Source organism: Anomaloglossus baeobatrachus, chromosome 5 (assembly GCF_048569485.1).
Source record: "Anomaloglossus baeobatrachus isolate aAnoBae1 chromosome 5, aAnoBae1.hap1, whole genome shotgun sequence".
Taxonomy (NCBI): domain Eukaryota; kingdom Metazoa; phylum Chordata; class Amphibia; order Anura; family Aromobatidae; genus Anomaloglossus; species Anomaloglossus baeobatrachus.
Genome location: NC_134357.1, coordinates 489,045,197 through 489,057,977, shown reverse-complemented (window position 1 = coordinate 489,057,977; position 12,781 = coordinate 489,045,197). Strand labels below are relative to the sequence as shown.

Genomic DNA, 12,781 nt, shown 5'->3' with positions numbered 1-12,781 from the left:
TTATATTAACTCTGCACGGCTCTGGACCGAGACTCCTCTGAGTGGAACAGAAATATTAGTGGTGATCTTGAAATATGATAAAATGATTAAAGTGTATTTAGAAAAGAGATGATTTATACAATTTTTGAAATCTATAAGTTGTAGAACAGTTTGTGGCAAAGCTGCAATACTAGACATGACCTGTGGATAAGGGTGGCGCTGTTTCTGCATAAGAAAACCCCTTTTTGGTGCTTTTTAGATATAATATGACAACCTTACGGTCAGCAGAGCCCCTTCATGTAATTAAAGCTCCAGGTTTATGATATTTGCTTGTAGTCAGTGAATGGGAACACTTCTTACTAACAATGTCGCCCATTCTAATTTTTTTTTTTATCACGTTGACAACTCTGATGTAATCTAAACCGGAACATCCACTATCAGTAGTCGAGAGCATGATGAGCTGCAATACCAATCGCAGCCACTAGACTTGAGTGGCGCTGTTTGGGGGAAACAGTCTCGCACCACCCCAGACATATGCCCGGCGGAGGCTTGTGCTGGCCGGGTCTGTGGGCAACGCTCGGCCATGATTTATTACATCTCTATAGAAAACAATGATATTCTAAGCGCAGGATCTTCTGATTACGTTCCTGGCCGAAGCCACTTGTGCAGGGGAATGGGTCGTGTGAAGGGGCAGCGCAATGTGTTGTGCGTGTGTGTGTGAACCTAGCGGCTGAAGCCTGGGAACCTGGAGCACTAGTCCGGGCTGAGCGACGGCACCTCTGGGACTAGCCCTTTAAGAGGTGGAGGGAGTGTGGGATCCTACCACGCTGCTTCGTTCTCAGGATCCCAGTGCTGCTTCCTTCAACGCTTCTCCTTCTCACTTTTGTTCTAAATGAAACCAAATGTGTCTGTTTCCCATCTTACTCTGGGGTGGCATTAGGGGGTGTAACCCCCCCCCCAGCACCCGTCCTCCATATGTCCTCCAGTCCGATCCTGTTGACCATACGTGTGTCCTGTGTCCCTCTATAGAATTTGGCGTTGTCCTTTTATAACGGGCTGTACCATAATATAAGAGGGGGGGTCTATTATTATTATTATTAAACATGTGTGGGAAATATGGCTGTGTGCGTCTCCCAGATTTTTGTGCTCGTGTGTCTGCCAGAGTCTTAAGATGTGAATATCACTGGTGGGACGCACGTCTAAAGTTAATATAAGGATGGGGGAACAGAATCGGGTTAAACGGCATTTCCCCTTTAAATTTAAAACCATATTTGAAATTCAAATTTGAAAAGATTCTAAATGTTTCAGTTATAAATGTAAAAGTCATGAGGATTATGGCGGCTGTCGTCACCCACCTTTCCCAGATTCTATGGCAACACCTCTCCAAAGATTTTGGACGGCACGGTGGCTCAGTGGTTAGCACTGCAGTCTTGCAGCGCTGGGGTCCTGGGTTCAAATCCCACCAAGGATACTATCTGCAAAAAGTTTGTATGTTCTCCCCGTGTTTGTGTGGGATTCCTCCGAGTACTCCGGCTTCCTCCCACATTCCAAAAACATACCAATAGGGAACTTACTGTGAGCCCCAATGGGGACAGTGTTGTATGTAAAGAGCTGTGGAATTAATAGCGCTATATAAATGAATAATAATTATTATTATTTTTACTTTTCTACCTTTAACGAACACCTACCGGTAGTCACCCAGCTTTCCTGCCTGTCATGATGGCAGCTCTGCTTCTTTATCATTTATAGTGATTGAAGCTGTATTGTATTGCAGCTTGGCAGCATTCACCTCCTGTACAGTGCAGTACTAGACTTAGAATTAAACTGCAATACCACACGCAGCCTGAGGTTGATGGTGGCGCTGTTTTTGGAAGGTTTTTTTTTTACCATCCATACCGCATCGCACTGCGCTGTGTATAGTAAAATCGGTGCAGGTTTTGTCCTAATCCTTTTGTCACATTTGGTTGGTCATAATTTTGTCAGCTGTTGGGATGCAGGACGCCAGGGCGCTGCGGCGTGTGTGTCCGGGTGGCGGCCTGTCACTAGAAGGACTGTTTGTGTGTGAGACACTAGAAGTGTTCAGTCTTGTGAGTGCGCAGTGCGGTCAGGCACCGTGCCCAGGCAGATAAGCATCATATGAAAACAGAGCAGGCCATGACACCAGTTGTAGACAGTGCTGAAACCAAAGTGGGAAGGAGGGGGCCGGGGACCAGAATCCGGACAGACCAGACTGGAATTCATCCTGCCTCCGAGAACTTCAATAGATCAGGACTTTACCAAGATTTGATGGAGGAATTTCAAATATGTCGAATATTATAAGTATAACCTATAGAGGGCGCTATCCTCAAAAGACAGAAAACGGGGTAAATAGGATTCCAGGGACTGGTGATGTCATCGGACACCATCACTTTAAAAAATGATGCTCTGATTGCGCTGGGCCCTAGTCCTAATACCTTCAAGGGGTTGTTCACCTCCTTAAATGCATATATTCGGGGCTCAAATAATTCCTGCAATTGGGTTTCGTTAAAAAAAATGCTACTTTAGGCACTTAAAGACTTTGTTTTCCTGTACTTTCATCTTTGATGTGATTATAAATCAGCTGAGAGGAGCTCCGAAAAAGGCAGTTTTCTATTGGAATGTTAGAATGAGCTCACTGATGGATCCTCAGTTACCTCATTGTGCTGTTAGCAATAGTGTGACACAAGCGCTGATAAGGCACTTAGTGCACAATTGTTAATGAAATCTGATTGCCCACAACAATTAATGTAACCCCAAATACATGCATGTGAAGGGGTAATCCCATCTCCAAGATCCCATCCCGATATGTAGGGGGTGTATAAATAATAAGTAATATTCGCAAATACCTCCAATTAGAAACGTAGTATTGTTCTCCTGATTTACTATGTCATTTACCTTATATTCAGGGCATTACAGGGCCTTGGGTATCCATGGTTATGACCATGCATTTAGGAACAGTTAGTCGGTAGTGGTCGTAACCATAGATTCCTAAGGCCCTGCAATGCCCTGAACATGAGGTAAGCGACATAGTACAGCAGAAAAACTATACAAAATTTCTAATTGGAATTATTACACCCACCACATATTGGGATAGGATCTTGGAGATGGGAATACGTCGGTTTTTTTTTTTGTTTTTTTTTTTACTTTAAAATGTAGCCAAAGAAACCCCCCCTTTAAATACCTGATGATTTCGGGAATCCTGTGGCCAGCCAGGCATTTTATCTGCAGTGACCACTACAGGAGAATTGTAGCTAATCAGATGACTGGATGGCTTGAGCCTACCTCGACTTTAGCCGCTCCTCTCGAGATCCTTTTAAAGGAGTTTTTCCACCAACAAAGTTAATTTTAAAATTAATTTTATTCAATAGATCTGGATGTGTTTTAAAATCTTCCTGTGCGGAGATAATCTTAGATATGTGTACCTACTATGTACTGTGTAATGGCTGTGTCTGACTGTACAGGAACATGATCTGATCATACCACCGCTTATGGTCAGGGCAGGTAGTAAAAAAAAATAAATAAATATACAGACATTAGAGTGGGATCATAGCTGATTCTTTTTGTGAGGTAAAACATTTCCATGCCTGTTGTTTTGTTTTTTTTTTTATAAATGTTTTACCTCAAAAAAATAATTATTGCGATACCTTATTGTAATGTCTGAATACTTTTTTGCGTCCCCTTTGGTGCGTTTTTTTTGCCGAAGGTGCGGAATTCTGCCAGAGGGTGCGTATTTGCCTTAAGACATTTTCCCAGTGCGCACAAACCCTAAAGGGGAGGATATTCCATTGCTGGTGTAAATCAGTCATTGACTTTATGGAGAACCCATTTATAGTGAACCTGTCACCACTTTTTCGGCCTATAAGTATATACAGCATTCTAACATGCTGTATATAAGTACCCAGACCGCTGTGTAGAACATAAAAAACACTTTAGAATACTCACCTGGAAGGTCGCTCCGGTGCACAACAGTCGGATGAGTGGTGCCGTTCTCCGAGACCGGCGCCTCCCATTTTGGCCATCTTGGTCTTCCTTATTCTGAAGCCGCAGTGCATGACGCATCTACGTCATACACATTCGCCGGTCCTGCACAGGTGCACTACAATACTTTGATCTGCCCTGAGTAGGGCACATCAAAGTGCGCCTGCGCAGGACCTCAATGCCGGCGAGTGTGTATGACTTAGACGCGTCATGCACCGCGTCTTCAGAATAAGGAAGACCAAGATGGCTGAAAGAGGAGGTGCCGGTCCCGGAGAACTGCGCCAACCATCCGACTGTTGTGCACCGGAGCGACCTTCTAGGAGAGTATTATAAAGTGTTTTTTTATGTTCTACCCAGCAGCCTGGGCTCTTATATACAGCATGTTACAATGCTGTATATAAGAGCCCAGTGGTGGTGGCCGCAGCTTATAAGCCGAAAAAGTGGTGACAAGTTCCGTTTAAACTGAGAAAGAGGAGAGACCATAAATCGCCTGTCCATCCCATACTTTGACTTTTTCTACGAGCCTCTTCTTGGCATATATTTCTTACTGTACATTACCATCAGTAGTAACAACTGGACGTCTCCCGAGGGATTACACAACAACGGTCATCTGTGCAACATTGCAGAAAGATATGATCAATATATTGTGTCCTCCTTAAATTATTTTTGGGGGGACATTTAAAGACCAGAATCTAAGAGCAGGACTATCACATCAGATGTGGGGAACTTTATATCTAGTCCATGACCGACTTTTTTTTTTTTTTTATACTGCATGCTCTTTCCATTATTTTTGTATCCTCCACACATCTGTTCTCCAAAGGAGCTGTGTTTGTGTCTACTCCACACATTGATACCAGCTGGGCCGTTGGTCCAGACAGAGGTCTTGACAAATTGCCAATCTACACGCCTCAGGGGTAGACGTGGCTGAAGCGCTCTGCACCTTTATAACACTGATCCCAATGCTCCATCAAATTAGGTTGAAACCTCAATTATCTATGTCAGAGTTTGGGGGGGGGGGAATCCAGGTCTGATCGTTGGTGGACCTCAGTTGGAAGATTCTTTGGTTCATGGCCCCTTTGTTGGACGTATGAATGTTTCCTTCATTCCTTCAAATTTTATGGATCTGGCATCCTTCTTGTGTCCTCCTCATTGGTATTTCATGGAGTCTTTTTGTGGGTGATATTGGGCCAAGAGGTTTTAATTTGGTAATGCATTTAACAGTTGATCGGATCTTGAGGAAAGTGCTATGTGACTAAGTAAGATCTGACCATACAGCTAAGTGCATGACACAAGCGTTAAGATTCACCAGTATGTCATGTGGTCAACACCAGGCTTGTGGTCAACCGTTAGAGTTGTCGTTCATTTTGTGATCGTTATCGCAATGTTTTTGATGCCCTCTCCTTCACCCAGTGGAGAAGTTTATCTAGATATCTCGTGGTTTTTTTTTTCTTGCTGCTTATGACTAGACATACATAACTCAAAATATCGTCAGTGAGTCCTAAAAGTGGTTAATCTCTTCTGCCAGTTCTCACACCTGTTATGCCCTAGGAAACATCTAGCAGTGTCAGGCGATGTCATGACTGGATCTAGTCTTCTGGGCTTTGATCCATGCTCTTCGTAATGTAAAGGTGTCTTTGATTCTTTCCTTATTAGCTTTGACTTGGAACTCCTCTAATGAGGCAAAATTGCCGTCACATCTTTTTTTTTTTTTTTCTCTTTTAAAGGAACTACTTTTTTTATGACCATGTAAAGCTTGAACAAAGTGTGAATTGAGTCCATGTTCCACACCCATGGACACCTCATTGAAGACTCCTCAAGGCATGGGGACCTAGCAACCAAGTGTTCCCACTACTATCAGTCTAAGGCTATGTGCGCACAGTGCGTTTTTCGCGGCGTTTTTGCGCATTTTTCGGGTGCGTTTTTGGCCTCAAAACTGCAGGACTTTGCTTCCCCAGCAAAGTCTGAGTTTTCATTTTTGCTGTCCGCACACATCTGTTTTTTTTCAGCTGCGTTTTTGTGGTGCCACAAAAACGCAGCATGTCAATTATTCCCGCGTTTTTCACTGCGCTTTTCATCCATTGAGTTCAATGGCATGTTGAAAGATGCAATGAGAAACACAAATAGCTGCGTTTTGGTGCGTTTCTAAGACCAAAAACGCAGCTATAAACGCAGGAGGTTGGTAGTAAAGTGACGTGTACAGTAAGAGGATTCCTTCTGTCAGTAAATACAGAAGCGTGAATCCTCCCGGTACCGTCACCGCCGCTTCCACCTCCGGTCCTGTGCATGTCTGCTGCCGTGCGGCGCCATGTACAGGCAGGAGGTGGAAGCGGCTGCGAAAACAAAAGTTAACAGTAGAAAAAAAAAAAAAAAGTTATACTCACCTGTCTGCAGACTCCCGGTGCCATGCCCGCTCCCATCTCCTCTCACGGTATCGCCGCTCCGGCTGTGTGCAGACGGCCGGGAAACCTCCGGTGGATGCAGGACCTGGCGATGGATCACCTGATGCAGTCACCTGACGCATCAGGTGATCGTAAGTATCGCGGTGACGCGGGCGCCCGGCCGGTATCAGCGGATGCGTCAGGAGACTTCATCCCTGATTACCGGCAGCTGCTGCAGCAATCGGACAGGATCAGACTCCCGCCCCATCGCTGCAGGAGCTGCCGGTAATCAGCACATAAGTGAGTATTATTTATTTATTTTTATTTTTTTGCACCGATGCATCAGCTGATTGTATAATCGGCTTTTATACAATCAGCTGATGTGTGATGTGATTCAGGCACTTGATCCTGACACATCTGATCGCTTTGCCTTCCAGCAAACCGATCAGATGATATTGGATCCGGATTGGACGGCGCGGGACCCTTGACCCAGGATTACTGCGGAGGGGGGGGGTTCTTTATTTCAATAAAGATGGAGTCACTAATTGTGTTGTGTTTTATTTCTAATAAAAATATTTTTCTGTGTGTTGTGTTTTTTTTTTTTATCTTTACTAGAAATTCATGGTGGCCATGTCTAATATTGGCGTGACACCATGAATTTCGGGCTTAGGGCCAGCTATACAGCTAGCCCTAACCCCATTTATTACCCGGCGAGCCACCCGGCATCAGGGCAGCTGGAAGAGTTGGATACAGCGCCAGAAGATGGCGCTTCTATGAAAGCGCCATTTTCTGGGGTGGCTGCGGGACTGCAATTCACAGCGGGGATGCCCAGAAAGCATGGGCACCCTACACTGTGGATTCCAATCCCCAGCTGCCTAGTTGTACCCGGCTGGACTCAAAAATTGGGCGAAGCTCACGTCATTTTTTTTTTTAAATTATTTCATGAAATTCATGAAATAATTTAAAAAAAAAAAGGGCTTCCCTATATTTTTGGTTCCCAGCCGGGTACAAATAGGCAGCTGGGGGTTGGGGGCAGCCCGTACCTGCCTGCTGTACCCGGCTAGCATACAAAAATATGGCGAAGCCCACGTCATTTTTTTTGTTTGGGGGGGCAAAGAAATCCTACATACAGTCCTGGAAGGAGGATGCTGAGCCTTGTCGTTCGACAGCTGCTGTCTGCTCTCCTGCATACATTATTGGATGGAGGATGCTGAGCCTTGTAGGTCTGCTCCCCCTGACTCTCCCTCAAGCATACAGTCCTGGATGGAGCATGCTGAGCCTTGTAGTTCTGCAGCTGCTGTCTGCTCTCCTGCATACACTATTGGATGTAGTATGCTGAGCCTTGTAGTTCTGCAGCTGTCTGCTCTTCTGCATACACTAGTGGAGAATGAAGAACACATTGAAGGAAATGACATCAGACCTTTCTTTTTGTTCACTGATAAACGCATAAGGACGCAGTGAGCAAAAACTCAGCAAAACGCAGCAAAAAACGCACCAAATCGCGGCAAAACGCGTGCGTGTTTTGCCGCGTTTTTTCAACGCAGGTGCGTTTTTGTGCGTTTTTAGTGGCCAAAAACGCACAAAAACGCAGCGTAAAAAAGACGCAGTGTGCGAACCTAGCCTTAAGGTGTCCATACACATTTAGTAACGGTTATCCAAACACTGATCTAGCTTCTGACTATCCTTCATGTGAGTGTGGTTTCAAGAAGTTAACTGGGGTAATGTACTCCCACGCAACCCAGGTGGTGCTTATCTCCCCAGGTGAACAAAAGGATTGGACATTAAAATTCAACATGGCCAATCCTTCTTTGACTTAATATCTGTTGGGAAGAGTCGCGGTGCCTCCCTATATTTGGGTCCCTCTGATATCTGCATTGTGTGTTAGTAAAACCTAATTCTATGTGACCAAATCCACAAAGCGCCTCATCAAAACCCTCTGCCCACAATTCATACTCGAGTTGGCCATAGGTATTTCATATTTGTTAGCATGTAGTCAACCAGCCAGTGTCTTTCTTATGTTTTGGTGCAACCTGCTAGAGTTGGGGGGCCACAGACAGGAAACTTTGCCCTCCAATAAGACTTTAGGAGTCCATTGAAAATATTTGCCTGGTCATCTACAGGTAGTGTGCTTTGATGGACAGGCAATCTGACTTAAGGGTCTCCATGAAAAAGGATCCTCCCAAATTCAGCTCAACATTTTAAATGTGTGTCAATCAACTTATTTCATTGATGGGCACTCGTTATGTATATGTATCAACTTATTTCATTGATGGGTATCTCTTTGACTAGGAGTGACTATCCTTCAGTAAAATATTTCTTCCCAAATTGTTTTCTCGAGAAGCCACCAGACCTCTTAGATCTGATGAGGATTGTCTTTATAAATCCCAACTGTCTGAAAGAGTTGCCAAAGGGTCCAATTTTGCTTGGTGGCAAACCACGTGAGAACATTACTACGGTAGTGGCAGTAGTATAACGTATAGATTTTGCGTTAAGAACCAACAATCCTGATCCACTTCCTATTATTAATTTAGAATAACGGTGTTGTTGTGTTTTGAGGTAGAGGGGATGAAGAGCGACTACGACCACTGCATCCTTTAAGGTGGACTATATGAGTTAAACCCCAAATAAAAAAAAAAACAAATAAACTTTGACTTGGGAACATCTAGAACAGTCATCATCTTGGAACCTATTAGAGAAGACAGGGTTAAATAGAAAGTAAGACAGCCCCCTCCTCTGTTAAAACCACACTTGGGACACTCATTTCCAAAGTATCTAGGCGGGAGCAGTTTGGCAGCGTGGGACGACCCCCTTCGACAATTCTCCTCCAGTCACCAACAGCCCGGACCTGTTTTCTATCAGAAGCAAATTACTTTGTGTGTTTTCCCTTTTTTTTTTTTTTTTTTTTCTCTTTGGGATCCTACGTTTAGAAACACATGCGGCGCAAAGGATGGGAGGGTTAAAAAAAAAAAATAAAAAAAAAAAAAAAATTGCAACTGTAGGCTGCATATTGGATAACCCTTTTGCTGCCAAGAGCAGCCATGAAAGCAACTAAATAATATGGGACACATCACATTGCAATGCTCCCATCTGGACACAGTAGGGTTACTGTATCCGTGTTTCCAGGACTGTTATCCCAAGAGAGATCCCCGCCATATGATCTCACAATAAAAGTTTTCTTTTTTACGATCCGTGTAACTGTTTCCCTTGCTATTTTCTCCTGTGAACGGCTGCTGTTGGGTTGGCAGGTCCTGTTTCTCCCTCCGCTTCCTCATCGTGAAGCTATTTATTGGACCCTTATGGGGTATGTGATAAAACAGTACAGGGAGATCATTATTACGACCGTTCCTACTAATCTTGAAGATCATGTTCTTCTGGGGTAAGTCAATGGGGCTGGGGGTCTCTTGGTGGTATTGACGCATTTTTTTTTTCTTTTTATTACCAGCTTTGAGTTAAAGGTGAATGGTGGGTTAAGGGTTGAGGTAAAAAAAATTGTTGTTTTTACAACCTTATAGGAAGATTTTGCTCTGGAATAACATTTGGATTTGACCTTACTGGTTGGATTGTTCTGTGAGAAATGTAGGAACTTGAACCAGATGATTGGTAATGACTGATGATGATCAATATGTTGACCAACATCTGAGATGTCCTCAGCAGATGCCTTGGATGATGCTTTCATTTGGAATCCTGGAATTCATTGACACCCCAAAATGAAAATTTCTATACTAGGGTTCATGCACCTGTATGCTCATTTCTACAAATTGGATGTGGTGTGTGTGTGGTTTTTTTTTTTTTTTTTCCCATCAGTCAGTACCATGTAGCCCCAAGTGTCCCACCATGCTTCCATGGAGCTGGTCAAGTCCCATCATTTTCTAATAAGAAATGGGATCAGTTGGCATCTCCGAAACATAGTGTTGAACTTAAGTCAATTTTCGAATATCTGACAAAAATGATACCATTTCATAGCACACAACGTATTGACACATATATCTGCCCGTTTATGCTTGATTAGTCGATCAGATCCATTGCAGATAACCAGCAGGGAATGGAAATCCCCTGTCAAGTACCGTGGGTGTGAGTCAGGGTGTGGTTTAGGATGTGGCTCTCGCGCTCTGACTTTTCCTCTAGTTTTCTTGGGAACAGTTTTGGAAGGGCAGGCAAGTCGACACTTTGCGAATACTGCGCTACTCTCTTAGGTCAGAGTTGAACGTGGTCCATCTCTTTTAACAGCTGTGTGTGAACTGGCACTGTGCGTATACAACTGGGAACAATATGATGAGGGTGAGCATTTAAAAATAGACCTTGAAGGAACTGGATTGAGTTAATGCTAAAGTTCTTTGGGGGCTCATGGGGGTGGCAAATGTGAAGTTTCTTCACAAACCACTATAGAACATCTGGGTTTTCCTTGAAAGATTCCCCCACAAGGTGGCACACCTACCGAGTGGTGAAATAGGCTGGCAACCGTTGACTTTCCAGTTTTTATGGTGGAACATGCTGGAGCTTGTGGTTCCAAGGTCCATCAGTTGCTTAAGCCTGGCCTTGAGCAAGGGAGGTCTTGGCTGAGGGCTATGTGTGTGTATGAGGCGTAATCTGGAAAGACACTTCTGACAGCTCGCAGGGAATCTCACATCTGGAAATCACTCCCTGTCAGGTGACAGAAGCAGCTGGAGGAAGTTCGGAAGGGGGGGGGGGGGGAGTGGGAGTCATACAAGGCTTGGTAGAAGATGTGAGATTTTAACAGTGCCCTGAAGGCTGGGAGGAAAGGGAATTGATCAGCCAATGATATAGTACACACCCTGTACACTGTTCGGCTATTGCATATGACTTCCATTAATTACTTTTTTTTTTTCTTTTTCTTTCCAACTTCTGGATTACGCTTTGCTTACGAGTGGTTGTTTTTTCTTCTTTTTTTCTTTCTTTAGCTTTAATTTTAATCCCATAATAGTCAAAACATTAAGTCAATAAAGTTCTTATGAAACCATGGGGGCTGTAAGTCAGTGTAAGGTCATGTAGCTTACAATGCACAATATTTTCGGATTTGGCAATAAAGCGATGCGGAGGTTGGAGTCACAACTGGACCGTAGTGCACCAAATGTGCCAACAAGGACAGCTTTTCTATCAGGGCCCAGGAGATCTGAGGTCAATGAATTAATGCTTGAGTGATGCAATAATAAAGACCTGATTCCCCATGTACAGCTTTTATTTCTTCTGACCATGACGTAAGCTTTGGATATTGTAATCGAGACAGGGGTCAACCAAGAAGGTCACCTCTCCCTGACTTTTTCTTCCTTTATTTTATGGCTGAGAATTACTCATCTCCGGCCTAAAACAGAGATTAGTTGGCAGTGGGTTTTGAGGATCCCAAAGGTATTTTTTTCGGTTCCAATGGCAAAAATACATGTTTCCGAGCTTAACTAAAAATTTTCATAGAGTTGCTCTTTAACCAATAGGTAGAACTGGTCTTAGTTGCCATCGAGGCAGCATGAGATCCTGGCAATCCTTGACAAATTTTCCCCAGGTATTCACACCCATATGGAAAAGTCCAAAACATCGCAAGTTATCTAGTTGTTTTTTTTTAATCCTTTCCTTTGGAAATAATTAAATTCTGGGAAAGTAGTTCTCTCAAAAAATCTGATATATAAGCAAGAGAGTTCTGGATAATGGGGAACGGAACGTGTGTGTGTGTGTGTGTGTGTTCTAAAAGATTTAGTGTTTTGGGGAGGTCGCAATAAATCATAAAAATTTTAGGTTATTTTTCTAAATACTGCCTAGATGATTTGCTTTTTCGACACAATATTTGACTTATCAGTTGTATGCCAATGTATGCATTCATGTGTCTGGGATATAGCAATAGCCAATAAATTGAGTGGTCTACAATTTTTCTGCTATTGAAATTATTTGTGATGGGTGAATATGCTCAGCACTGCTCGTTAGTCAATCGAGCATTAGCGTGCTTGGCCGAGCATTGAGGGTGCTTTGATATTTTGTCCGTGAAACAGCGACCACAACGCACAGGCTTGCTTCACTGCATGATGTGTGCTGGCACCCCAGGGGAAGACCCAGTCACCGTCTCTGAATGGCTCTCCCAGGGGATAAAGCAAGGTTCTCAGACATAGCAAGACCAACAACAACAACAAAAAAAATTCCTCCCTCTTGCCGGAAATGCTCTGTTAATGGCTGGCTGTATGTGGAACAAGACCCAAAGGCTATGTGCCCGCAGGAATCTGTATCTGCGGATTTTTCTACATCAAAATCCGCAGCTTTCCCTCGGAATCCGTACCTTTTCATAGGTGCGGAATTGATGCGGATTTGACGCTGATTTAGCGTTTTTTTTTTCTTTTTTTTTCAATTGAATAGGCAAAATCCGCACAAAAATCCGCAACAATAATTGACATGCTGCAGATGTTTCCGCACGAAAATCCACACGGTTT

At 43.6% G+C, this 12,781-nt stretch overlaps 1 protein-coding gene across 5 annotated transcripts in view; it reads left to right on the top strand.

Annotated features, from left to right (window-relative positions):
• BAHCC1 (BAH domain and coiled-coil containing 1) overlaps positions 1 to 12,781 on the top strand; it is a 152,939-nt gene that overhangs the window by 63,736 nt on the left and 76,422 nt on the right. The gene's annotated exons all lie outside the window — the stretch shown is intronic.